At 31.6% G+C, this 26,335-nt stretch overlaps 2 long non-coding RNA genes across 6 annotated transcripts in view; both read left to right on the top strand.

Annotated features, from left to right (window-relative positions):
* Nucleotides 1–26,335, top strand: part of LOC143257163 (uncharacterized) — a 280,947-nt gene that overhangs the window by 10,493 nt on the left and 244,119 nt on the right. The gene's annotated exons all lie outside the window — the stretch shown is intronic.
* On the top strand, nt 5,483–24,185 carry LOC143257162 (uncharacterized). Of its 5 annotated transcripts, XR_013031710.1 has the most exons (5): nt 5,483–5,555; nt 6,151–6,220; nt 7,230–7,573; nt 22,939–23,008; nt 23,958–24,185. It is a non-coding gene; the product is annotated as an uncharacterized LOC143257162 (long non-coding RNA). The 5 variants fall into 5 exon arrangements; XR_013031712.1 differs by lacking the exons at nt 5,483–5,555; nt 6,151–6,220; nt 7,230–7,573 and adding exons at nt 17,598–18,172; nt 19,809–20,644; XR_013031714.1 differs by lacking the exons at nt 5,483–5,555; nt 6,151–6,220; nt 7,230–7,573 and adding an exon at nt 14,752–15,091.

Below are 26,335 nucleotides of genomic sequence, written 5' to 3'. Positions count from 1 at the left end.
ATTCTTCATGATTGACATCTACTGACGTAAAACAAAATTCATATAACTATCGTCATATTTCCGTTCCTTCACAACTTTGCCATTAGCCTGTGGTTCGCCATCCTTTTTATCACTCCAACGCTTCTTATTAATGTTCAAAAACCTTTCTATTTATATGCACAAGGACTAAAAATCAACAAAATAATTCATTGAACTTCGCTAGAGCTCGCAGACACTTCGTCACAACAACCTTGAGTTATTTCTTATACTGGTGGACTGGGAGAGTCGACAGGTATTCTGAGAAACGAGAAAGTTCGAGAAATTCCTGGAGTATCCGAAAGTACAAGTATACAAAAACATATCTCAAACATTGGAGAACGTCATAAAAAGGTATGTAGGGTCGGGTAATGTTAAAACTATCAACTACCTCGATCTAGTAGTTTGCGCCGTGTCCAATAGGTGTAGATATTATTGTGATTCCATCGAAATTTGAAATATTCTGCGGCGCCCCTGTGAGTTTGCTGCGGCGCACTGTTAGGGAACCACTGACGTAGTCAACAAGACAGGACAGTGAACATACCCGTTTCGTTAACATAATATTCCGCTTTTTTGAAATACTCTCATCTGACCAAAACGTAAGATTTGACTGTCACTCTTGTAGAGCATCCAAACCCAGATTCTGCTGAGGTTAATTTTACGTTAATACGACGGTGAAAAAGAAACACAGGCTTCATAGTCTTGGCATGTTCCCCAGCTGGCCACGTTCAGCGCTTACAAATTGATTAAAATACTATTTTATAAATGTCACAAAAAAATATTACATAGGAATGTGGTATTAAAATTATAAAATTATTTACATAAGGAATAGATTTTTAATTCCATGTGCTGGGTTTTTACCACAGACGAGGTAACTTTATATAATTTTTACAAAAGGATAGCACCGTTTTACACTAACTTTATGAACAAATAAAAGATTCCTATTAAATTATGTTTGACTATTTAAAATGTTTTACGACGCTATCAACACAAATACTTTAAAAATATAATGTGTCATAGACAAGACATCTAGTTAATTTAAATACATTTGTAATTTTTTTGAAAAGCCAAAGTTCTTCCGGTGTTTCTTTCCCTTCAGTAACTGTAAACTTTGAGAGCTTGTAAATTACAGGGTTCGATTGCTGTTGTGGCTCAATCTGAGGTATACTATTGTACAACTATGTGTTTATTAACAAACAGTCAAATTTATTCGTATTTTTTCTTTAGTGGTAATAAATCCCTATGAATATTCCTGTTCACTATATGATTTATTGTAGATCTTGAATATCAGATATACATTATAATATATATTATCTGAATGATGATAAACATTGAATTTTAAAATTTACCAAAAATAAAACTATCATAATATATTTTTATTCCGACTAATGTTTTAGTTTTATGAGCTAATTGAATCCTGTTTTACTTACCTATTAGTTATTTATGTTCCTTCATGTAGAGAATACGACAAGTTAAATTATATATCATATGTCTTTTGTTATTTGTTAATGATGCAGTATTCCGTGAATAATATTTTATTGAAAATTACTTTTGAAATATTTGGTAAAAATGTAATAAGTCTTTCAAACTCGCTATTAACCTCCAGATTTACCATTTTGGAAATTTAAAGGGTTGACATTTATCATGGTTACATGAAATATTGTTTTTAGAAGGTAGAGGACAGAACAATCAGAAAAGCTCTACTCGATTCTTGAAACAGCTTAAGAATACCTTTAACGCTAAATTTCGAATTACTATTTTTGTTTCTATATTTATACCAACTGTAAGAGTTACCGACAAGTTCAACAGCTGATTTTTTTGTTTTATTTAACTTCGTGCTAAGCTAGCTGTTATTAATTTTGAAGTGTTAGACTAGAGAGATGGCAGCTAATAAAAACCACCTTCCGTCAACGTTTAGGCTCCTCTTTAGCAACTAACTCAAGCTCATCGTCACATTACAAAGTCCACAAGGTGGAAGAAAGGTGAAAATATTCGTCGATGTGTTTGTATCCTCTGTGTCCTAACCACCAAAATATACCAGGTGTAGTCCAACTGTGGGATATTTGTAAACTGTGGTAAAAATGCAAGGACAGGTGTATAGACTCTTGTACTAACACAAACAATATTTTATGTGATGTATCTGTGAGAGAATTTACATTAAGAAATGTTTTGTGCATTACATTAAATTTCAATTCCCCCATTTTCAGATCTATACACACTGATGAACGGTATGTAATTAACTCGTATTTGAACTTTTATCTCACGATTTAACCGACAGGTTAACATGGACTTTTGTGGCTAATTGTATTATATTAATGAATCCATACCATATTTCACTGTCATTCTATAGGGGGATGGTTTTTAACAACAGTATAATGATGCCAGGCTTTAAATATACAGGGCTCATCTTGACATTTTCCTCAATACTGAATTAAATCTATTACTTGCAACAACTAGAAATCCCTTACAGAAAAACGTCTTAGACATGGTCTTAGTTAACTTTTTGGAATGAATAATGTTATTTATTTGCTAAATTTACAAACTAAACTCACAAGGAAATAAATAGTTCATACCTTTATAAGTAATATTAACAAAGTAAAACAATCAATTGATCATGACGTCACCAATACTTAATATTAATATCTGTCAGTAATATTGAACGTAAAATATATACAAGCTAATTCTTAGACACCAATAGAATACCCAGTACCACATAAGTCTTTAGAAATATTTCATACAAACAAAACTGCTAGTACCACTGTACTGTATTTGTGTTTAAGTAGAATGTTTAGGGATTTAATTAATTTAAATAATTTAAAAAAACTTTTGAAACTTTCGTTTAAGTCGAAGTTTTATTAGAAAACTCTTAACAAAAAGCTATTAATAATCACATGACCAGTTAATATCTGAAATGAAAGGGAATATATGAAATATTTTTTGTTTTGCTCACAAGATGGAAATAATATAGCGCGCTCTATTATTTCTTGAAAATAATACGTTTTAAAACAACCGATTAACTGCTTTAAAAATAATTATTTGTGTCGATAGTGATCCCATCGAACGGCGAAAAAAACAGACAACGTCTAAAAAGATATGTGACAACCAGTGATTTTTTACATCAAAAATCTTCGCTATTTGACAGTTGGAAACAGACATTAGTTGCTGTTTCTACCTTCATGTCGTGATGTAACCGACAAATTAACATTAACCTTTGTGTATTATCTTGATACAGCCACACCATATATGGCAATCGGTCCATAGAAAGATGGTGTTTACCAACAGAATATTGTTTCAAGCCTCGACATACGCTGTATGACTATTCTTAAGCTCTGACCTGCACCAACCTCAGAAATCGTTTTTTGACATAATATGCAGTTAATTCTGTTGACCGAATGCAGGTAGACATAAACTGTAAGCACCTGGTAAAGCTTTACACTGGTTAACCATTCAGCTGTTACATCGTAAACATGGTTATTTTGTCGCATTTGTAGAGATAACTCCAAGTAAGTTATTTTTTACAGTTCTAAAGGTGTTTCTTTGAATTTCTGTTCGTAGATTACTTGTCATATCTAGATCATTAGCTTCATACCTTACTTTCAAATTGAGAGTGCTGGCTGTTCATATAATATTTTGGTTCTTCTTACGGAATGTTTTCTCTTAGAAATGCTTCTTTAATAGTGGGTTAGATTTTCCCTTGGTAACATAAAATTGTAAAACAACTCTTCCAGAAAGGGACAGTTTTAGGGGCATCTACACATTACCAAGTGAAAACCAAGGACGTTATGATGATGACCAGGATCAACGTAATTGATTGAACAAGATGTTACCATAGATACTAAATAACTTCATAATAAACATTCATTATAGTTGTAGAAGAGAAATCGTTCATTTACTGTAAGAAACAGTTTTGTATTTAATACGAGATTTATTTTGCTCACCAGATGGCAAAATAATGATTTATAGTGACGAAATATATTTCTTGAAAGTATGGATTTTGAGAACAACCAATTAACTACATTTAATATTATTAAACGTATCTCAAAACTAAAACTTTCCAATGACAACATCTTCTTATGAATTTAATTTTGATATTATGTGTATTAATTAAATAAAAAAAAGCTTTTTCATTATACTTCAAATGAATTGCTGTTATATTTTCTCAGACAACATTAGTTCTATGAAAATACCTAACTAGTAGACTTGTAATAAACAGCCGTTTTAGTAAGTCAGATTTGAAGATTTTACTTCCTACAAGCCAGATGGAAACATATTGGAGAGAATAAATTTAAGACAACAAATATTTGGTGTAAATATTAAGCATTAGTTTCTTGAAGTTTAATCAAAGATTCAACGAAGTACTAAATGAAAATGTACTTCATAAATAAACGTAATTATTGATACATTGGTTAACTTGAAACAAATGTTATACCCTGCACGTCTGAGGTATTTACTTAGTTATTTAAGAACGTCGAAAAATATTCACACTATTATGTTTGGTTGTAAAGCACAGTATGTAATACTATATTCTACCGCCTTCTTTTGTACAGTTATAATAGTTACTATTAAAATAGTAAGTTTCATTTCAGTTTTCACTGCTAGCGAATTTTTATTATACATTAGTTTGTTCATTACAGAGACGTTATTCTATATGTTCTACAGTTCTGGCCCAGCATGGCCGCGTGATAAGCACACTAGATCAGAACATGCACGCCCTTTCAGCCGTACAGGTGTTATAATGTCACGGGTAATCCCACTATTCGTTAGTAAAAAAAGTAGCCGAGAGTTGACGGTAGGTGGAGGTGACTAGCTACCTTCCCTCTGGTCTTATACAGCAAAATTATGGACGGCTAACCGAAATAGTCCTGGTATAACTGTGGGAGAAATTTAAAAATCAAGCAAAGAAACAAACAGTATGTCTATCTGCTTTATGGTGGGAGAATCATCTAAGCAGTCTGTATGTACACGTTTGGCGAAACGAAAGAATTGTGTTTACAGAAACCTGGACTACTAATGTTAAAATAACTAAGTGGTGGCTATAACACCGCACATCGAAGTTCGTTTGTCATAATATTACAATAGCTATGTGCGTCCGAGGCGATTTATTGATATATAAATATTTATATACATCTATTATATAACTTGTATGTAAGGGAAGTCATAGAGTTTTCATTTATATACATAGTGCTATATATTCCACCCTAATTACACAACTTCATTTTAAGTTACAGTTTTAAAGCTATTCCACCATTACATCAGTCACGTCAACAGAAATGTTTTACATGTAAATAACAAACAATTATTCACAGCTTCCCATTGGCTAAATATGTGTCTCTCTGCATGCCTGTATAATACTATAATTTGATTATTGACGTCAGCTGTTACTGTAATCATTCTGATTGGTTGTGATGTACTTAGAACTGAGCATCTCATTAAAAATACTACTATAATAGTTGAGTATCAGTACCGTAGTTTAACTGTATCTTTACACTCGTGTAAATCGTAGTAGAAAATACAAATATCTAATAATTCAACAATTCTTGGTAATATCATTTTATGTCTTGTTTGAATGTACTGCTATATAATATCAATTATAATGAATATTATACTAAGTACATATCTTAAGTACTTATTGAAATTATTTTTATTATCATGTTATCAGAAACTAATATAATGTTTCATTTTACAAATTAGTAATTGACCACATGCATGGTAACTTTGATGTTTTTCTATTTGTTGTTAATGTGTACTTCCTGGGTGTTTTGGTTGATCCGTCATGTCTTGTTCTTGGTTGTTGGATGTAAACTTTCTTGTTTTATTAAAACAACATCCACAGTTGAAAATATGTTGAAAATGAAATGAATTTATTATTAACTTGCATTTATCAAATGAGAAAAACTCCTCAACGTAAAGAAGAGGTAGGTAAATTTTAGTACGTTTCTTGCACTGGTTTGAGTGTCCCTGTGACACATCGTGACTGTGTTTCGACAGCATATATAAATCTCCGTGACTCTCCATCAAAGTACATCTGTCGTATACCTCAATCCTGTAGCTAGTGAGAGATACAATTCATTGTTTTAAATTAGGCTTCGTTATAATGTTAAATTTCACTAATTACATGAATATTGATTTTAACAGATCAGAGAAATGAAGACTACAATATTTATTATACTTTTGATGTTTACAACACTGTTGGAAGCAGCTACAGGTGAGATTATAAATTATTTAAGACTGAATTCACACAAACAGTTTAAATGTTATGATAGAAATATTAGTTATAAATTATGTTCTTCTTTGTCGTTTGGGAACCTGTTGCAATGTTTACTTCTGGTTCGTTGTTGGTGAAGGTTTGTAACAGAATATTTTATAAAAATTCGGCAATTTTATAACATAAATAGACAGCTAAACGTTTGAAACTTGTCTATATCTTTAATGAAAAAATAATGTACTTTTTTGATAATTCTTATAGTTAACAGCAGCTAAAATGATACTTTAAATTATTTCAACATGATTTCTTGTATGAAACAGGTATACAGGGTTAAACAACCATGCTGTCCTTACAGCTCTTGAAGTAAATATTTAAATTTTATTTGTTTTTACAATTGGATATAAAACTGAAGGTAGGTAATATTAATAATAAAATAACAGATAACATGTTTTTTCAGATGTTTTTGTTGCTAATTAACGACGGTATAATATAATAATTACATTAATACGACAGCTGTTAGATGATTCACCTGGTGTTGTGGTCATGTTTGTTATAATATGCAGTACACAGCTGTGAGAACAAGATATTTAGTGGCGAGCTTACAAACAGAGGGTTACTTTATGGATTATTTTTATATACTATCAGAGATGCAATGGAAGGTACGTTTTTGTATATTTAGTCACAGTTTTATATTTAAATGTGAAGAACATTATATAAATATGTGACTTTACATAAGGTAATATCTAGAAAACAAGAAAGTAGATTGGTTTAGAAATTAATAACAGGAGATTTTATTAACAAAGTAACGAAAGTTTTGAATATAATTATATTATGTGAAGTGTTCTGTAACATCATTGGTTGAATTTGGTAATGACGTAATGTTAACAGTCTTATAAACGTATTTTTTTTTCGGCTGTGCTTTACAAATAGATAAATAGTGACGAATGAAAAATCAATATAAAATATTATCAGCGTCTTCTAATAATATCATTTTGTTTACTATCTGAAGCTGTAAGGACTTGTCCAGATGACATGGTATGCGGAAGAGGTTTTATTTGTTGCGATGTTCCTGATATCTACTGTTCTGATAATGTTACAAGGGGAGTTGATGGTGGATATCGATTTTTGGGAAGCATATTGTAAGGGTAAGGAAGAGAAAACGATTAATACGGAGGATATTTCAGTATTCAATTGGCATTTTATCATCAATAAAAAATAAGTAATAGAAATAATTCCTGTGTTTGTCTATTGTTAAAAACTATCAAAGACCTATTTTAGTAGTGACCACACGAGAGGTTGAAACCAGAAGCTTAGCATTATAAGTTCTCGATGTTACCAGTTTCTCAACTTCGGGTAAATGAAGTTAAAGCTTTTTATAAACCAAGTAGATTCCTATAAAATACTTAGAAAATGTTTGAAATAATCACATTAGTGTACAATAAGAGATCGTCAAGCAGTTTAAAACAGAAGATGAAACCTAATATTTTAATAGTAAATATTATACATTTCTAACAGATGGCGGTAGGTTCGATAAATACTTATTGTTAGTGTGTATTGCATGCAAACATCATCGACAATCAAATATATTTTTTGGACCATAAGATTTTATAATTAAACCTACATCTAAATAGTAAAACCGAACAAAAATAACTAAAAATAAAAAAAGTTAATAATCGTTTATATATGAAAAAATTATTACATGATATGTGACATTTGTACTTTTAATTCATTGTAATAGGTTGGAAAGAAAAACTGTCATTCAATAAATGACGCAGGATTTCATAATACTGAAATATCATCGTTACGGATCACTATATTATCAAAACTATTTGCGTTTAATATAATAATATGAAGTCAGCAGTTTAGAACAGTTAATTATAATATTTGTTAATTTCGTGAAAAATGAATGACAACCACTTCATTAATTCAAATAAATACAAGATACTATGTTTCGGATACCGTTGACGAAAAACCTTTATATGGAATTTTTATTAATTGGCACATTTTGTTTTGAATTAAAACAAATGTTGAGATGAAAATTAAAACATAAGAATCGTGATCAGATTTGCATTATAAATATAAGTATGTAACCTTATTTCTTTATAACTGAGTAAAATGAAAAAAAACAAGATATAACCATAGAAATTATGTACAATCAAGGTTGTCTATATTTCTAACTTTGTAACTAAGATGTCTGAATCTCATGGTTATATTTTGAAGAGTTTTTTTTGTTTCATAACAATAAAGTTGAACGACAGAATGTTTTAATTCTCTGACATGACTGAACAGTACAAATATCTGAAGATTTTGTGATAAGAATAAAACCACATTGGTATATATGCTGTATTTACTGTGGGCAATAAAATCTGAGATTTAAGCCTTCTGAGTATATAAACTTACTGCTGTTCCATTGAGGAATATTTGAAGATGTTGTGTTAGCTCTTTCAGAATCTACCTTAATCAATTTACAAAAATAGAAAAGGTAAAACGTTTGTGTTCGACCTTACTTTAACAGTTAACAACAATAGTAAAATGTAACGGAAACTTAATGACTTGGAGATCAAAAAAGGTTTGAATTAAAACAAAATAATTTTGATATAACGCTTTGTATTTATGTAAGAAATACTAAAGTTGTCTCCCACCGTCGTTAGTTGTTAATTACTGACTACAAGGAAAACAGCCATTGATTAAGTAGCACCATAACACCCACCAAGTGATTATTACTGTTACTGTTGTGTGGCTCTGATAGCTTAAAGTACAAATAATATGTTGTGTTATAACATGAATTTAACACCGGCTCAATTTTCACGATATTACTTGTTCTGTAACACAAGTCTAACTCTCTTCTGTTATACGTTTATATTTACACATAAGGAAACAAACACATTAAATATTCAGTGAAAACAGCAGGAATGTTACAAACATTAGTTTACTGATGCGATAGGCTGATCATTTTTTTTTTTTTTTGTTCTGTGTTTAGAGACGAGAAGAGAGAAATTTACTATTATTTTTGTAGATTAAAAAGAAATTTGAAGTTCGAGAGTTGTGTATTAGGTTACATTAGTTGTCTTACACGTACGGTCCAAGATAATAAATCTATAGTTATACAAATAATCAACTCACTGATGTTTCAACCGAGCCTTACGAGCTGTTTGTGTGAATATTTTTCGAAAGTCTTTTATAACTTAGTAAACATTTCAGACGTGCAGAGTACAACATTTGTTTCAAGTTAACCAATGTATGAATAATTAAGATTCTTTATGAAATACATTTTCATTCAGTATTTCGTTGGATCTTTGATTAAAATTCAAGAAACTAATACTTAATATTTACACCAAATATTTGTTGTCTTAAATGTATTCTCTCCAATATGTTTCCATCTGGCTTGTAGGAAGTAAAATCTTCAAATCTGACTTACTAGAACGGCTGTTTATTACAAGTCTACTAGTTAGGTATTTTCATAGAACTAGTGTTGTCTGATAAAATATAACAGCAATTCATTTGCAGTATAATGAAAAAAGCTTTTTCTATTTATTTAATATACATAATATCAAAATTAAATTCATAAGAAGATGTTGTCATTGGAAAGTTTTAGCTTTGAGATAGGCTTAATAATATTAAATGTAGTTAATTGGTTGTTCTCAAAATCCATACTTTCAAGAAATATACTTCGTCAGTAGAAATCATTATATTGCCATCTGGTGAGCAAAATAAATCGAATTTGGTATCTTGGGTTTGATCAGAAAATTCTTCTGATAAAAAATATTGTATATTTTATGAAAAGTACTGTGTAAAATAGTTTAATAAATCTCGTATTAAATACAAAACTGTTTCTTACAGTAAGTGAACGATTTCTTTTCTATAAGTATAATAAATGTTTATTATGAAGTTATTTAGTATCTATGGTAACATCTTGTTCAATCAATCACGTTGATCCGGACCGTCATTATAATGTTCTTGGTTTTCACTTGGTAATGTGCAGATGCTACTGAAACTGTCCCTTTCAGGAAAGGTTGGATTTCAATGTTTTTCTGTTACCAAGAGGAAGATCTAACCCACTGTTACAGAAGCATTTTTAAAAGAAAACATTCCGTAAGAAGAACCGAAAAATTCTCTGACCAGCCAGCACTCTTACATTGAAAGTATTGTATGAAGTTAAAAAACTAGATATGACAAATAACCTGCACACTGAGATTCATTGAAACACCTTTATAACTGTAAACAAAATTACTTACATGGAGTTAACTCTACAAACGCGACACAACAACCACGTTTACAATCTTATCCTGAAGGTCATAGCTGAATGGTTAACCAGTCTAAAGTTTTACCAGCAACTTCTAGCACGTGATATATTGAAGTACGTCGTGTCAAATGTTGAAGAATATGCTTACCTGCATTAGGGCAACAAAATTAACTACACAGTATGTGAAAACAATTTTAAGGTTGGTGCAGGTCAGAGCTGAAAAACAGAGGGTCATACAACGTACGTCGAGCTTGCACCAATATTATGTTGGTAAACACCATCCTTCTATGGACTGATTACCATATATGGCGGGGCTGCATCAAGATAATATATAAAGGTTAGTGTTAATCTGTCGATTATATCGTGACATAAGGGTAGAAATAGGAATTCATGTTTGTTTCTAACTGTCAAATGGTGAAAACTTTGGCTGTAAAAACAAGCAATGATTGTTACACATCGTTTTGATGTTGATTGTTTTTAGTGTGAAATGGTAAAATGTTTGCCTATAAAAACAAGTGATCACACATTTATGAGAAGTTATCTGTTTTTATTGTCAAATGATGAAAATCTCGCCGTTAGACAGGATCACTATCAACACACATAATTGTATTAAAAGCAGTCAATCGGTTGTTCTAAAGCGCCATATTTTCAAAAAATATATTTCTTCAATAGAGCGTGCTGTATTATTGCCATGTGGTAAGCGAAATAAATATTATTTGATGTATTCCCTATAATTTCAGATATTAAGTTGTCATGTGATTATTAATAGCTTTTTATTGAGAGTTTTGTGATAAAATTTCGACTTGAAGGAAAGTTTGTTGTTAAATTATTAAACTAATCAAATCCCTGAACATTCTACCTAAACATATATACAGTACAGTGGTACTGGTAGTTTATTATAAAATATTTCTGAAGACTTATCTGATACTGGGTATTCTATTGGTGTATGATAATTAGCACTGACAGATATTAATATTAAGTATTGATGAAGTCATGATCTATAGATTGTTTTACTTTGTTGATGTTACTTACAAATGTATGAACTATTTGTTTCCTTGTGAGTTTAGTTTGTAAATTCTGCAAATAAATAAATAACATTAGTCATTTTAACAAAATTAACTGCAGATCATGTGTAAGACGTTTTCTTTTAAGGGATTTTTTAGTTGGTGCAGGTAAATGTAATTCGATATAAAGGAAAATGCCAAGCTGAGTCCTGGATATTTAAAGCCTGACATCAGTATACTGTTGTTAAAGACCATCCTCCTAAAGTCTGACAGTAAAATATTGTTTGGCTTCATCAATATAATACAATTGGCGACAAAAGTCTATGTTAACCTGTCGTTTAAATCGTGAGATAAAAGTTCAAATATGAATTAATTATATAGCGTTCATAAACACTGAATGTGTATTCCCATACTTCTGTGTTTTTTGGAATTAGTAGTATGTTTCTCAAAAGTCCTTGTACATGGACGTTGATCGTGTTTCATAAGTGTGTATAGATGTGGGAAGTGGAGAATGGAAATTCTGTTTAATGTACAAAACATTCTTTTAGTGGAAGTTTTCTCACAGACCCGTCTCATAGAATATTGTTGGTGGTGGCAGAAGATTCTACACACCTGTCCTTGTATTATTACCTGAGCTAACGAATGCCCCACAGTTGGACTAGACTTGGTATGTTATGGTGGTTAGGACACATAGGAAAGAAGTACATAGTCAAATATTTTCACCTTTCTTCCGCCTTTGGGATTTTATAATGTGACGATAAGCTCGACTGTTAGTTGCTAGAGTGGCCTAAATGTTGACGGTAGGTGGTTTTTGTCAGCTGCTCTCTCTCCAGTCTAACACTTCAAAATTAGTGACTGCTAGTTTCGCACGAAATTCAATAAAACAAAAAAAATTGATGAAAGAGTCGATAACTCGTACATTTGGTATAAATATAGAAGCAAAAAACAGTAATCAGAAATTTAGCGTTCTAAGTATTTTAAAGATACCTCAATGATCCAAGAGAAGCTTCTATGATTGTGCTGCCCTCTACATTCTGAAAAACAATATTTGATGTAACCGTAATCATTTTCGACGCTTTAAATTTCCACAATATTAGATCTAGAGGTTAATAGCGTATTTAAAAGACTTATTATTATACACGGATTACTGCTTCATTAACTGTAAACAGAAATAACACGAGACACGTGATATATAATTTAAATTGTCGCTTTCTGTGCATGAAGGAACATGACTAACAGGTAAGTAAGACAGGATTTAATCAGTTTATAAAACTAAAACATTAGTAGGACTAAAAAAGATATCATGGTAATTTTATTTTTCGTAGTGTTAAAATTCAATATTCGTTATGATTTATATAATAAATATTATAATGTATTTCGGTTATTCAAGACTATACAGTAAATCAGATGGTGAAGAAAAATATTCATAGGAAACTTATTATCAACAGAGGAAAAATACAAATAAATTGAGCTGTTTATTGATAAACACATACAGTTGTACAATAGTCTATCACAGATGGGGCACAATAGGAATCGAACATTGTAACTTAGTATAACAAGATCTCAAGGTTTACAGTTTCTGAACGATTTGGTTTATTTTGAATTTCTGCGCTAGACGTCCCTAATTTAGGAAGCTCTTGAGCTACTTTTTTACCAACGAATAATGGAATTGACAATCACATTATAACGCCCGAACGGCTGAAAGGGCGAGCATGTTTGGTGTGACTGGGAATGGAACCCGCGACCCTCGTATTACAAGTCGTGAACCTTAACCAGCCGGTTTTGCCGGGCCATTCCTGAATGGGAGGAAACCCAAGAAAATCATTGGCTTTCCAAGAAAATTAAAAATGTGTTTAACTTACCGAAATATCTTGACTATGGAACACTATATTTGTAAAGTATTTGTGTTTGATAGCGTCGTAAACATATTTAACAGTAAAAAAAAAATTAAATACGAATCTCTTACTTGCTCATAAAGAGTGCCATCTTTCAGTAAAAAATTGTATAAAACTCTCTGTCTATGGTATGAACTCAGTACAAAGAATGAAAAATCTATTCCTTATGTTAATAATTTCCTAATTTTAATACAATATTCCTTTGTAATATTTTCTGTAACATTTATAACACAGTTATTAAATCAATTTTAAGTGCTGAACGTGGCCAGCTGGTTAACATGCTCAGACTATGAATACCATGTTTTGTTCTTATTGCCGCCTAGGCCTTATCATGGTTAGTGGTCTGCTGACCCCATAGCGCTATGATGTGAGTGCTTTTCATAGAGAGCGCACGTGGATCCAGAATGTACTGTTTTGTTTTCGGTTTTTTGGTTAGTAGCTGAAATGTTCAGATGTGTGAATTTATCCCAGCCATGTTGCCTTCATCACACAAGCTTTCTTCTACGTCAAGATCATCAGTACCCCCGGTAATTCTTGATGGATTACCGTTGGATTTCTCCCCTCGTCAGATTATTGCCTTGATCGACCAGTTAAAACTCATCGTCTCAGTTTATCCTAGGAAAACAAGAATACTACGCCGAAGAGGTATATTACTGCAGCCTTCAACACTACAGGACCACGCTTATCTACGTGAACTGTGGAATACAAATATAAAGGTCCAGTGCTCTCCTACTGAAAGTTCGAGTAGCTTATACTCGGTATTTATTAACAACATTCATTTGTCTGTAACTCCAACAGAAATTCTATATTCTCTAGAAAAACAATTTCCACGAAACTCCGTACAGCTCACAGAATCTACTCCAAGACCACAGGATAATCAACTCACTTTGTAAAAGTTGTGACTGAGCATAAACAGGTAGCTGTTTCTGTACTTAACCACGGATGTATCCTACAGTATTTTCATTTTAGTGGCGAACGTCCCCGACGTCGACCAACTACATTTCCACATGTCAAGTCTATCAATCAGAGTACCCCTCGTCTAGTAAGCTTTCATCTCCATGTATCCCCATTATCTCTGCTGCCAGCAGCATTTCTACACTTAATGCTAAGAAGAAAGACAAGGAAACTCTGACCAACGTTGACATTACTTTCAACAGGGACCCAAACAAAGAAGACAGCTTCATGCCAGACTCAACCCACGCTCATTAAGACAACAGACGTATCAACCGACAGAGACATCAACATCATGTTCAGCAAGAAGACACCAATCAGATTAGTAAGAAGATACCAATTGTCACATGCAGAAATAGAACGACTCATGGATTCAGATAGAATAGATCACTCTGTTTGTGTTTTTTCAAAGGCTTTATTAATCATGATTGCCTTTTCAGCAACTTCTTTGCACGGTGAGGATAGATTTTTCGGCGCCCTGATTGTGATAGTGGGTTTTCTCGGGGTACTCCTGTTTTCCCCCAAAGTAAATTCTGAGGTTCTTGGAGTTACAGATCTCTATCCTTTTGTGTTGTTTTTATATTTTAAGGGTCAATATTTAACCTCTTGCGGACCACCAACGGACCTTCGCCACCAAATTGCAGCGTAATTTCGTTAACTTTAAATTTTGTCGGTTTAGTCATTAATCATTAGGCCAGTTAAATTTTACTTCACGAGTAGGGCGAAGAGAAGGTCCCTTCTGACCGTCATCGATTATTTTGCATCTCTTCTTAAGATGGTAAGTGTTAAATTGGAATACCTGCCACGATTCTTATTTATTTATTTATTCCAGAATGTCGGACAAACAAACCGGCTGTTTGGTTGAGAGAATGGCACACGCAAGGTTGTTTTTTATCAATGTTTGTTTTTCATTCACACAAGTTACTTTTAATTGCCATCATCCTATGTAACGTTAAAAACATATACCTAATGGAAAGAAACTAGTCTGTTTTCATTGTTATGATATACCCATATATATTAAATCTACTCTGAGCCAGTGATGATTTATCTGTAGACTTCTTACACAGCATCAATGTTTTTTACCATGGTTGTATGTTTCGGTCGTCGTGTAAAAAAAAAATGTTTGTGATGTAGAATAAATATTTGTTTGACACTCATTTAGAGTTTACTAATCACGTCTATAAACGAAATTCCTTGTAGCTCTGCCAGTGTTGTCACTGGGTACGTTTGCTCTGTTTCTGCGGTTTGTATTTGCGCATGCGCACTGGTGAATTACATGATGATTTTAAAATAGCACAAATCCACAACCTCATAAGGCCTATTAGCGCAAAATTAAAAGGGCGGAATCTGGGTCTGTGTGCTCTACAAGAGTGACAGTTAAATCAGACAAGAGTATTTCAAAGAGCGGAAAAATGATGTTAACGAAACAAATATGGTCACTATCCTGTTTTCTTCACTACGTCAGTGGTTCCCAAACTGCGCGCCGTGACAAACTCCCAGGGGTGCCCAAGGATATTTCGAATTTTCGATGGAATCACAGCAATATCTACATCTTTCGGACACAGCGCGAACTACTAGCTCGAGGTAGTTCACAGTTTTAACATTAAACCTCACTACATTCTTTACAATGACGTTCTCGAATGTTTGAGATATGTTTCTTTTTTACTTGTACTTTCGGCTACGCCAGTAAATTTTCGAATTTTCTTATTTCTTAGAATTAGTATATAAATACCTGCCAACTCTCCGGGTCCATTAGTAATAGGAATAACTGAAGGGTGTTGTGATGAAGTGTCTGAGAAGTCTGGTGACGTTTAGTGAATTATTTTGTTGATTTTATTCTTTGTGCATAAAAACGGAAGTATTTTTGAACATTAATAAGAAGTGTGGGAGTGAAGAATTAGATGGCGAACCACAGACTGATGGCAAAGTTGTAAAGAAACGGAAATATGAAAATAGTTATCTAGATTTTGGTTTTACTTCAGTTGACATCAATCATGAAAAGTGTCCACAGAGTGTATTAGGTCTAAAAGTTTTGACTCCAGAGTGCATGCTTCCAAGTAAACTTAAAAGCCGCTTAGAGATCAATCATTCTAACATGGATAGCAAATCCCATACTTATTTCACCAGAAAGTTTAAAGAATTGAGAGAACAAAAAGGTACATTTTTGAAACAAACATCACTAGGAAGCAATGCTTTGCTAGCATCCAACAACGGGGCATACGAGTCGCAAAATGTAAAAAGCCTCAAACCATCACAGAAAAACTGATTTTACTAGCTGCAGTAGATATGGTGAACTCTATGGTTAGTGAATCTGCGGGAAGACTGCTTTCAAAGGTGCTTTTATCGAACAATACTATCAGTCGTTGAAACCAACACAAGGAGAAGACCTCAACAATCAGCTAATTGAAAAAAAAATGAAAGGGAAGGAATTCTGGTTACAGCAACACCCACATACTGAAACTTGCAGAAAAGGTTTGAACTTTCAGAAAAAGTTACTACTATGGAGAAGAGAAAATGAATGAAGATGGTGGCAAAGACTGTTTCCCATGTTGCAGCAGTTTGTTACATCCAATGAAGTTGATTTGACCTATAAACTAAAATATATTTTTGAGAAACACCTAACATAGTTCAGTGACTGGTTTGAAAATTACTTTCCAGAAGATATCGAGAAGTTTTCATGGATCCAAGATCCATCCTTTCATGGCTAAGGTCCAAATTGAATTTACTTCTTTCAGAAGAAGAAAATCTAATTGAGATGTCTTGTGACAAGACTTTAAAAACAAAATTTGGCAGCATGGAACTACCTGAGTTTTGGATATCAGTAAAAGATGAATATCTGCTGCTAAGTGCTAAAGTTCAACGTATCCTAATTCTATTTGCGACGTTATCTCTCAGCAAAGCTGGGTTTTTGGCGGTTGCTGTGATAAACATCTAGTACCGTGCGAAAATTGTACAGATTGTACAGATTCCAAATAGGCGATTACATCCATTTAATTATTGTGGTTATTTAAAAATAAAATAAAAATATTGTTTTTTACTTTCAATTTACGTGTTTTATTCTTTGAAACGGCTACTAAGTTGTTAGTATAGAAATACTTATGAAGTTGTTTGGATCTAACTACTTAATAAACGGAATTGTTAGGTTTCCTCTTTGCCAGTGGTCGCCGTAAAAAAATTGCTTAGGCAATAAAGGCGCTGGGAACCGAGAAAGTTTGGGATACTCATAAATGCATTATGTTTTACGTAGTCAACCATAAAAATAAAATATCATAGTCAACGCTCCCCCAGTAGCATAGCGGTATGTTTGCGGAAACCGGGTTTCTATACCTTTGGGGGGTAAAGTACAGATGGCCTATTCTGCGACTTCTTGCTTAATTTAAAAAAAACAAAACCACAGGGAAAAATTTGTCCACCAGAGTGTATAAACCAGGTATTTTACTCAGTATATCTCTACATATGGTTTCAACAGCTGGTTGTTAACTATTGTCTCTTGTAATTCTTGGCAGTCTGCCAGTATTACCTTCATTGTTTCAAGTACCTTCTGTACTTTATATGTTACGATATTCTTTAAATTTTTATTTTAATAATTTGCAAACTGGAAATTCCCGAAATTCTGCACAATAAACAAGAACATTTGTTTTACATTTCTAGTTAGTTCATGAAATAACATATGATATCTCAGGAACTACTCTATAACAGTTCGTGACAGGATGCCAACTTTAAATACAGTTCCGAGACTGGGAAAAGTCTGTCGTGGAAAAACCGTTTTTTGCCCTTTTCTCGAACTGTAGTTTCGTGTTTCTGTGGAATAGAACAGAAAGTTACAGAAATTATCGTTCTTTCAACACAAGAAACTGTAGTATGTTATGGTGTAATTATTATTTTCTTTACGTGTTTAACATATAGTGATATATACATTGTCTTTAACATATATGTTCTTCAAATAAGTCTTGACTTCAATCTTTCTAAATACCTGTAGTGTGGTACCGAACATTCTTCTTGTAGTCTACCTTACCGGTCTATAATAATAAATATGTATAATGAATAACACATATGTTTTATTAGTTTGTTGGATAATGGTTAAGTTGTTTTCAATATCTCACCTATTCCACGATAAAATTATAATCTGATGAATACCTTAAAAACATGTTCTGTTTTTACATTTATATATATTTATATATATGTATTTAATAAATTATATTGTATATTTGCAGTTCATGTGTATTAAACTGAATCCGTTCTTTTATAATATCCACATCATTTAACCTTTCATTTCGATTTATTTCAAAATGGAAGGTAAATTAGTTGTTTATAAGTTTATAGTTTGATTCCTGTAATGAACACTAAATAAACTGATAATTACACAAAACTGTTAATAAATATTTTTAAGGCTAAGCGCCACCTGGACTTTCTGAATCATGATTATAAAACTTATAGTCACGAAAGGTAGCCAAGTTTTTGTAACCATTAGTGAAATTAGCGAATTATTTTACTTGAAGTAAAAATCTTTTCTCCAGACAATTGGTACAGGTATTAGCACTTTAATTAAAATAAAGTACAGAACAACGTTTCGACTTCAGGCTGACACCAATCATTATACTGGTACAAATATGTTGACAATAAAATTGCTAGATTCACATCTACAGAACACACACTAAGTTTTATCATCCATGTTAACTGTATACATCCCAATATTAAGTACACCTGTTAATAGGATAAAAAACAAACAGACTAACCACATAACATTTATTAACCTGAAGATCTCAAGAACCAATACACAACACAAAACAGAAATCCTCAAAAATATCCCGTACCCGTTTACACTCTCGTCGCTGAGACATGTGCCCGGTCGAAACGTTGTTCTGTACTTTATTTTAATTAAAGTTTTAATACCCATACCAGGCGTCTTGAGAATACATTTTTCATAACCCTGACATTTTGATATATCTAACCTCGTAAGTTAAGTAGTGAAGTGTTTGGTAGAAACATGGTTCTTATGGTTCCTATTTCTTCAGTTAAGTTTCTCATAAAATCTGTCGTTGACATCGATATGTATGCGTAAGTTTGTGTACTAACTTGAAGTCATTGTTTATTAGGTTCGGAATTGTTGAAATATGTCTTACAAAGACGGACAATTTCTACTTAGATAATTAAGAATTAAGAGAAACATGATAAATGGAACAGTATTCAATTAAGTGTTCGACGTAAGATATTTGATACTAAATGATTACAGAACGAATATCATAAAATATTACTTTTGTCCACAGTGTATAACAGTGTTTAAACTAGGTACTGATATAATATTAACAGTTTACTAAACGTGGCTCAGCCTTTCAGCTAAATAAATATTGACCAATAGATATCGTTATAAAATATTAATAATAAAGTGTTTTCTAATAATGTCATGTTATTCACTATCTTTCGTTGTTAGGACTAGCCGAGATGACATTTATTGTTCAAAACATTTTGTTAACTGTGATGTTCCTCCAACCTAGAGTTCATTGTTGGAGGACCTGGAGGTGGCTCTGAGGGTTGTTTACACATGACACCCTCGAACGTTTCGTAAGGCATTCACCGTCCTTTTCTCCAGTAGAAGCGGCCACTTCTCTATTTGATATATATGTAGGAAAATGTTGACGTTTCTGGTTTTATAACCCTGATCTAATTCTCTTCATTGTACCCAGTATTTGTATACTGAATTTGTTGATATTCAATTACTATTAAAACTATACAACTGAATAGACTGTACACAAGTAACATAAACATGATAAATAGAAGAACATACAATTACATGTGTGAAATTTGATACCTTTGTAAATTTATTAGGAGTCATTTTAATATTATTGTAAAGAGAACCTGTTATCTCTGTTATATATAAAAAAAACACATTTATTTAAACTTCATGTGACGACTAATGTTATTAGTCTTATTGATACAATTGGGTTGGATATAATAACATGTTAAACTTTACACGGAGATATTACTTTCGAATTAAATTACATACAAAGAAGTTTGAAATAACACATTTTAAAAGTTTAGTAAGTTTTCATTTACTGAACCAAAGATAGTGTTATATGTGATTGTTAGTAGCCTGTGTACTGTATTATTACCATACGAATAATTAGTTTCTTATATGTGCAAAAAACGGCTCGTTTGGGTTGAGAAAATATTTTACATAGAAGAGCGAACAACGTTTCGACCTTCTTCGGTCATCATACATTTCTCTACAAGTGGGTTTTCAATAATTAGTTTCTTAGTTTGATTATATTCAAAGTCACATTTGATTGTGTAAATGCCAGAACTCAAACTAAAACCAACGTGGTAAAGCACAGTAAGTCATTTGATGTTTTATTAAACGTATCTAATACAAATGAATCTAAAGTATTGTTAAGAACCAGATATTATATAAAATATGTTCTTACATTGTATTATAGAGATGTATTTTTTCTATTTAAAATATTATGCAGTAGAGCTGAGTAAAAGTCGGAACTATAAACAAAATTGTAAGGTATAGGAAGTCGTTTAGTATTTTGTTTTATGTATTTAATAAAGAAGAATGAATATCAGTGTTACGGTCCAGTGAATAACCAAAGAAATCATTTTTACTTTATTATAATATGTAACCTTACACACTCTCGTTAAAGTGCTATTTTGACACATATGTAGTTCACTTATCAATAAAGCTGGACCTCGTAATTAAATTATTACGGAAATAATAGAAAGCGTTTTTTGATTCTGTTGAATGTGTTACTTGGTAAAGAAGTCTGAAAATAAGTGTAAGTTAGAATATGTTTTAAATAAATATTATTATTTTGTCACAAATAAACGACTGTTGCATATAAAGCTTGAATGGTTACAATTTGTTGTTAATATTTAGATGTAAGTTTGACTGTTAAAACATAACTAAAAATGTAAAAAATGAAATAAAATTTAATACACATTGTGGTCCTGAAGATTTACTTCAGTGTTATGTTTGATTGTAAAGCCAGCGCCCTCTTTTGTACAGTTATAATAGTAACTGTTAAAATAACCAATTTTCATTGTACACTAGATTGATAATCACTCAGACATTATACTGTATTTTCAAAAGTTCTGGTCTAGCATGACCAGATGGTTAGGGCGCTAGACTCGTAATATGAAGGTCGCATGTTCGAATCTCCGTTGCACAAAACCTGTTCGCCCTATCAGCCGTGAAGGCGTTGTAAAGTCACGGGTAATTCCTCTATTCGTTAGTATAAGAGTAGCTCAGCGTTAGCGGTTTTGGAGATGACTAGCTGCCTTCCCTGTGGTCTTATACAGGAAAATTATGGAGGGCTAACCCAAATAGTCCTGGTATAACTGTGGGAGAAATTTAAAAATCAAGCAAAGAAACAAAGAGTATGTTTACCTGCTTTATGGTAGGACAATTATCTAAGCAGTCTGTATACGTTTGGTGAAACGAAAGAATAGTGTTTACAGAAACCTGGACTACTAATGTTAAAATAACTAAGTAGTGGCTATAATACCGCACATCAAAGTTCGTTTGTCATAATATTACAACAGCTCCGTGCGTCCGAAGCGATTTATTTATATATAAATATTTATGTACATTTATTGTATAAATTGTATGTAAGGGAAGTCATAGAGTTTTCATTTATATATATACTGCTCTATATTCCACCCTAATTACACAACTTCATTTTCAATTACAGTTTTATAGCTATTCTACCGTTACATCACTCACGTCAACAGAAATGTTTTACACGTAAATAATAAACAATTACTCACAGCTTCCTATTGGCTAAGTGCGTGTCTCTGCATGTTTGTATAATACTGTAATTTGATTATTGACATCAGCTGTTACTGTAATCATTCTGATTGGTTGTGATGTACTTAGAACTGAGCGTCTTATTAAAAATACAACTATAATAGTTGAGTATCAGTTCCGTAGTCTAACTGTATGTTTACACTCGTGTAAAGCGTAATAGAAAATACAAGTATCTAATAATTCAACAATCCTTGGTAATATCATTTTATATCTATTTTTGAAAGTACTGCTATATAATATCAATTATAATGAATATTATACTAAGTACATATCTTAAGTACTTATTGGAATTATTTTTATTATCATGTTATCAGAAACTAATATATTGTTTCATTTTACAAATTAGTAATTGACCACATGCATGGTAACTTTGACGTTTTTCTATCTGTCGTTAATGTGTACTTCCTGTGTGTTTTGGTTGATCCGTCGTGTCTTGTTCTTGGTTGTTGGATGTAAACTTTCTGTGAGAATGAAGGTCCTACTTTCTTGTTTTATTAAGGTAAAACAACATTCACAGTTAAAAATATGTTGAAAATGAAATGAATTTATTATTAACTTGTATTTATCAAATGAGAAAAACTCCTCAACGTAAAGAAGAGGTACGTAAATTTTCGTACGTTTTTGTACTGGTTTGAGTGTCCCTGTGACACATTGTGACTGTGTTTCGACAGCATGTTTAAATTTCCGTGACTCTCCATCAAAGTACATCTGTCGTATACCTTAATCCTGTAGCTAGTAAGAGATACAATTCATTGTTTTAAATTAGGCTTCGTTATAATGTTAAATTTCACCAATTACATGAATATTGATTTTAACAGATCAGAAAAATGAAGACTACAATATTTATTATACTTTTGATGTTTACAACAATGTTGGAAGCAGCTACAGGTGAGATTCTAAATTACTTAAAACTGAATTCACACAAACAGTTTAAATGTTATGATAGAAATATTAGTTATAAATTATGTTCTTCTTTGTTGTTTAGAAACCTGTTGCAATGTTTACTTCTGGTTCGTTGTTGGTGAAAGTTTGTAACAGAATATTTTATAAAAAATTAGGCAATTTTATAACAAAAATAGACAGCTAAACGTTTGAAACTTGTCTATATCTTTAATGAAAAAAATAATGTAATTTTTTGATAATTCTTATAGTTCACAGCAGCTAAAATGATACTTTAAATTATTTCAACATGATTTCTTGTATGAAACAGGTATACAGGGTTAAACAACCATGCTGTTCTTATAGCTCTTGAAGTAAATATTTAAATTTTATTTGTTTCTACAATTGGATATAAAACTGAAGGTAGTAATATTAATAATAAAATAGCAGATAACATGTTTTTTCAGATGTTTTTTGTTGCTAATTAACGACTGTATAAAATAATGATTACATTAATACGACAGCTGTTAAATGATTCATCTGGTGTTCTGGTCATGTTTGTTATAACAAGATATATATATATATATATATATATATAGGGTTATAGTTCACTAACAGGTTTTTTTAACGTGTTTGTGTAGAGTATTTTTATGAACTGTCAGAGATGCAATGGAAGGTACATCTTATACATGTAAACATTATGTTATATTTAAACGTGAAGATCATTGTAAAAATATATCTGACAAAGTAACGAAAGTGTTGAATATAATTATATCTTGTGAAGTGTTCTGTAAAATCATTGGTTGAATTTGGTAATGACGTAATGTTAACCAGTCTTATAAACGCAATTTTTTTATCGGTTGTATTTCACAAATAGATAAATAGTGATGTAAAAATCAATATAAAATCTTATCATCGATACGTCACCTAATAATGTCATTTTGTTTACTGTCTGAAGCTGTGAGGACTTGTCCAAATGACTCAGTATGTGGAAGAGGTTTTGTTTGTTGTGATGTTCCTCCTACCTACTGTTGTTCTAATAACATTAGAAAGAGAGTTGGACGTGGACATTGGCGTTGAATGATACAAAGCATATTTAAAGTGAAAGAGAAAACGATTAACCCTGAGGATACTTCAGTATTCACATGGAATTGTATCATCAATAAGAAGTAAATAATACAAATAATTCCTGTGTTTGTTTGTTGTTAAAGCTGACAAATATGTATTTGATTTGTCACCACACAAGGGATCAAAACCCGAATTTTAAGATTATAAATTATCGATGTTACCAGTTTCTGAACTTAAAGTAAATGAATTTAAAGTCTGTTATGAACGAGGTAGTTGTCTATAAAATATTTAGAAAATGTTTGAAATTATCTCATTAGCGTTGAATGAGCTAATGAAAAAACGAAGAGATCGTCAAACTCTTTAAAACAGTACATGAAATCTAATATTTTAATAGTAAGTATTAGAAATGCCTAACAGGTGGCAATAGTTTCTTTAAATACTGATTGTGACTGGATATTACATACAAACAACAAATAAATTTTCCGGCCCTAATATGTAACGAAAAATCTCATTACATGTTTCATTAATATTTTACAATTAAACCTACATCTAAATAGTAAAATCGAACGATAATATCGAAGATAAATAATTAATAAGCGTTTATATTTGAAAAAATATTACTGATACGTGACATTTTTTTCCTTTAATTTACTTTTATGAGTTGGAGATAAAAAAATGACGCAGGATTTCGTAACACTAAAATATCATCATTATGGATCACTATATTATCAAAACTATTTAAGTTTGATATAATTATGGGGTTAGCACCCTGGAAAACTTAATTATAATAACTGTCAAAATAGTTGAAAATGAATGACAACCTCACTATAATTTAAAGCAGTGCCATCTACTGTTAAAGCAGCATCTCCTTCTGTGATACTAGAGTAACTATAATTCTTTTCCAGTTATGTTAAGAATTCTTATAATTTCGCTGTTTCTTTCTTTTTAAAACATTTTATGCGTCATTTATAAAATACTTATTAAATTTATTATTAGGTCTACGTGTCTTCTGGTTTATTTGCTTAGAACTATAAATCAAAGATCTTATGGTTCGGATCCCGTTGAAGAAAAACCTCTCTATGCAATTTTTATCAATTGGAATGTTTTGTTTTCACTTTAACCAAGATTGAGGTGAAAGTTCAAACGTAAAAATCATCATCTGATTTGCATTATAAATAAAGTAAATTAACCTGATTTCCTTAAAACTGAGCAAAATAAACAAATCCAAACTATAACCATACGTATTACATACAATAAACGTTATCTACGTTTCTAACATTACAACTAAAATGTCTAGGTCACATGGTTATGTTTTGAAGAGTTTCTTGTTTCATAACAATAAAGCTGAACGACAGAATGTTTTATTCCTCTGATATGACAGAACGGTATAAATATCTGAAGATTTTGTTATAAGTATAAAATCACATTGGTCTATTTGATGTGTTCACGCTGGGCAATAAAATCTCAGATTTAAGCGTTCTGAGTTCTTAAACTTACTGCTGTCCTATTGAGGAACATTTGAAGACCTTTGGTTGGCCCTTTTAAAATTTAGCTTTCTCAATTTACAAAAATAGAAAAGGTAAAACGTTAGTCTTCAACCTTACTTAACATTTAACAACAACAATAAAATGTAACGGAAACTTAATGACTTGGAGATAAAAAAAGGTTTGAATTAAAACAAAATAATTTTGATATAACGTTTTGTATTTATGTAAGAAATACTAAAGTTGTCTCCCACCGTCGTTAGTTGTTAATTACTGACTACAAGGAAAACAGCCATTGATTAAGTAGCACCATACCACCCACCAAATGATTAACTGTTACTGTTGTGTGGCTCTGATAGCTCAAAGTAGAAATGATATGTTGTGTTATAACATGAATTTAACACCGGCTCAATTTTTACGATATTATTTGTTCTGTATCACAAGTCTAACTCTCTCCTGTTATACGTTTATATTTACAAATAATGAAACAACAACATTAAATATTCAGTGGAAACAGTAGGAATGTTACAAACATTAATTTATTGTCGTGATAGGCTGATAGTCTTTCTCTCTTTTTGTTCTGTATTATAGAGACGAGAAACTAGAAATTTACGATTATTTTTGAAGATTAGAATGAAATTTAAAGTTCGATAGTGACAAGTTTCTGTCAAAGCGAAAGAGAGAATTCTCTAGACGACGTCTAATTAGTAATAAACTCGATATCCATGGATTTTCTAATCACAAATTAAGAATGGTGAAACAACACATTTTTTCACACTTATTG

This window comes from Tachypleus tridentatus, chromosome 7 (genome assembly GCF_004210375.1).
Source record: "Tachypleus tridentatus isolate NWPU-2018 chromosome 7, ASM421037v1, whole genome shotgun sequence".
NCBI lineage: Eukaryota > Metazoa > Arthropoda > Merostomata > Xiphosura > Limulidae > Tachypleus > Tachypleus tridentatus.
The sequence above is the reverse complement of the archived record's forward strand: the minus strand, read 5'-3'. Positions and strand labels throughout refer to the sequence as shown.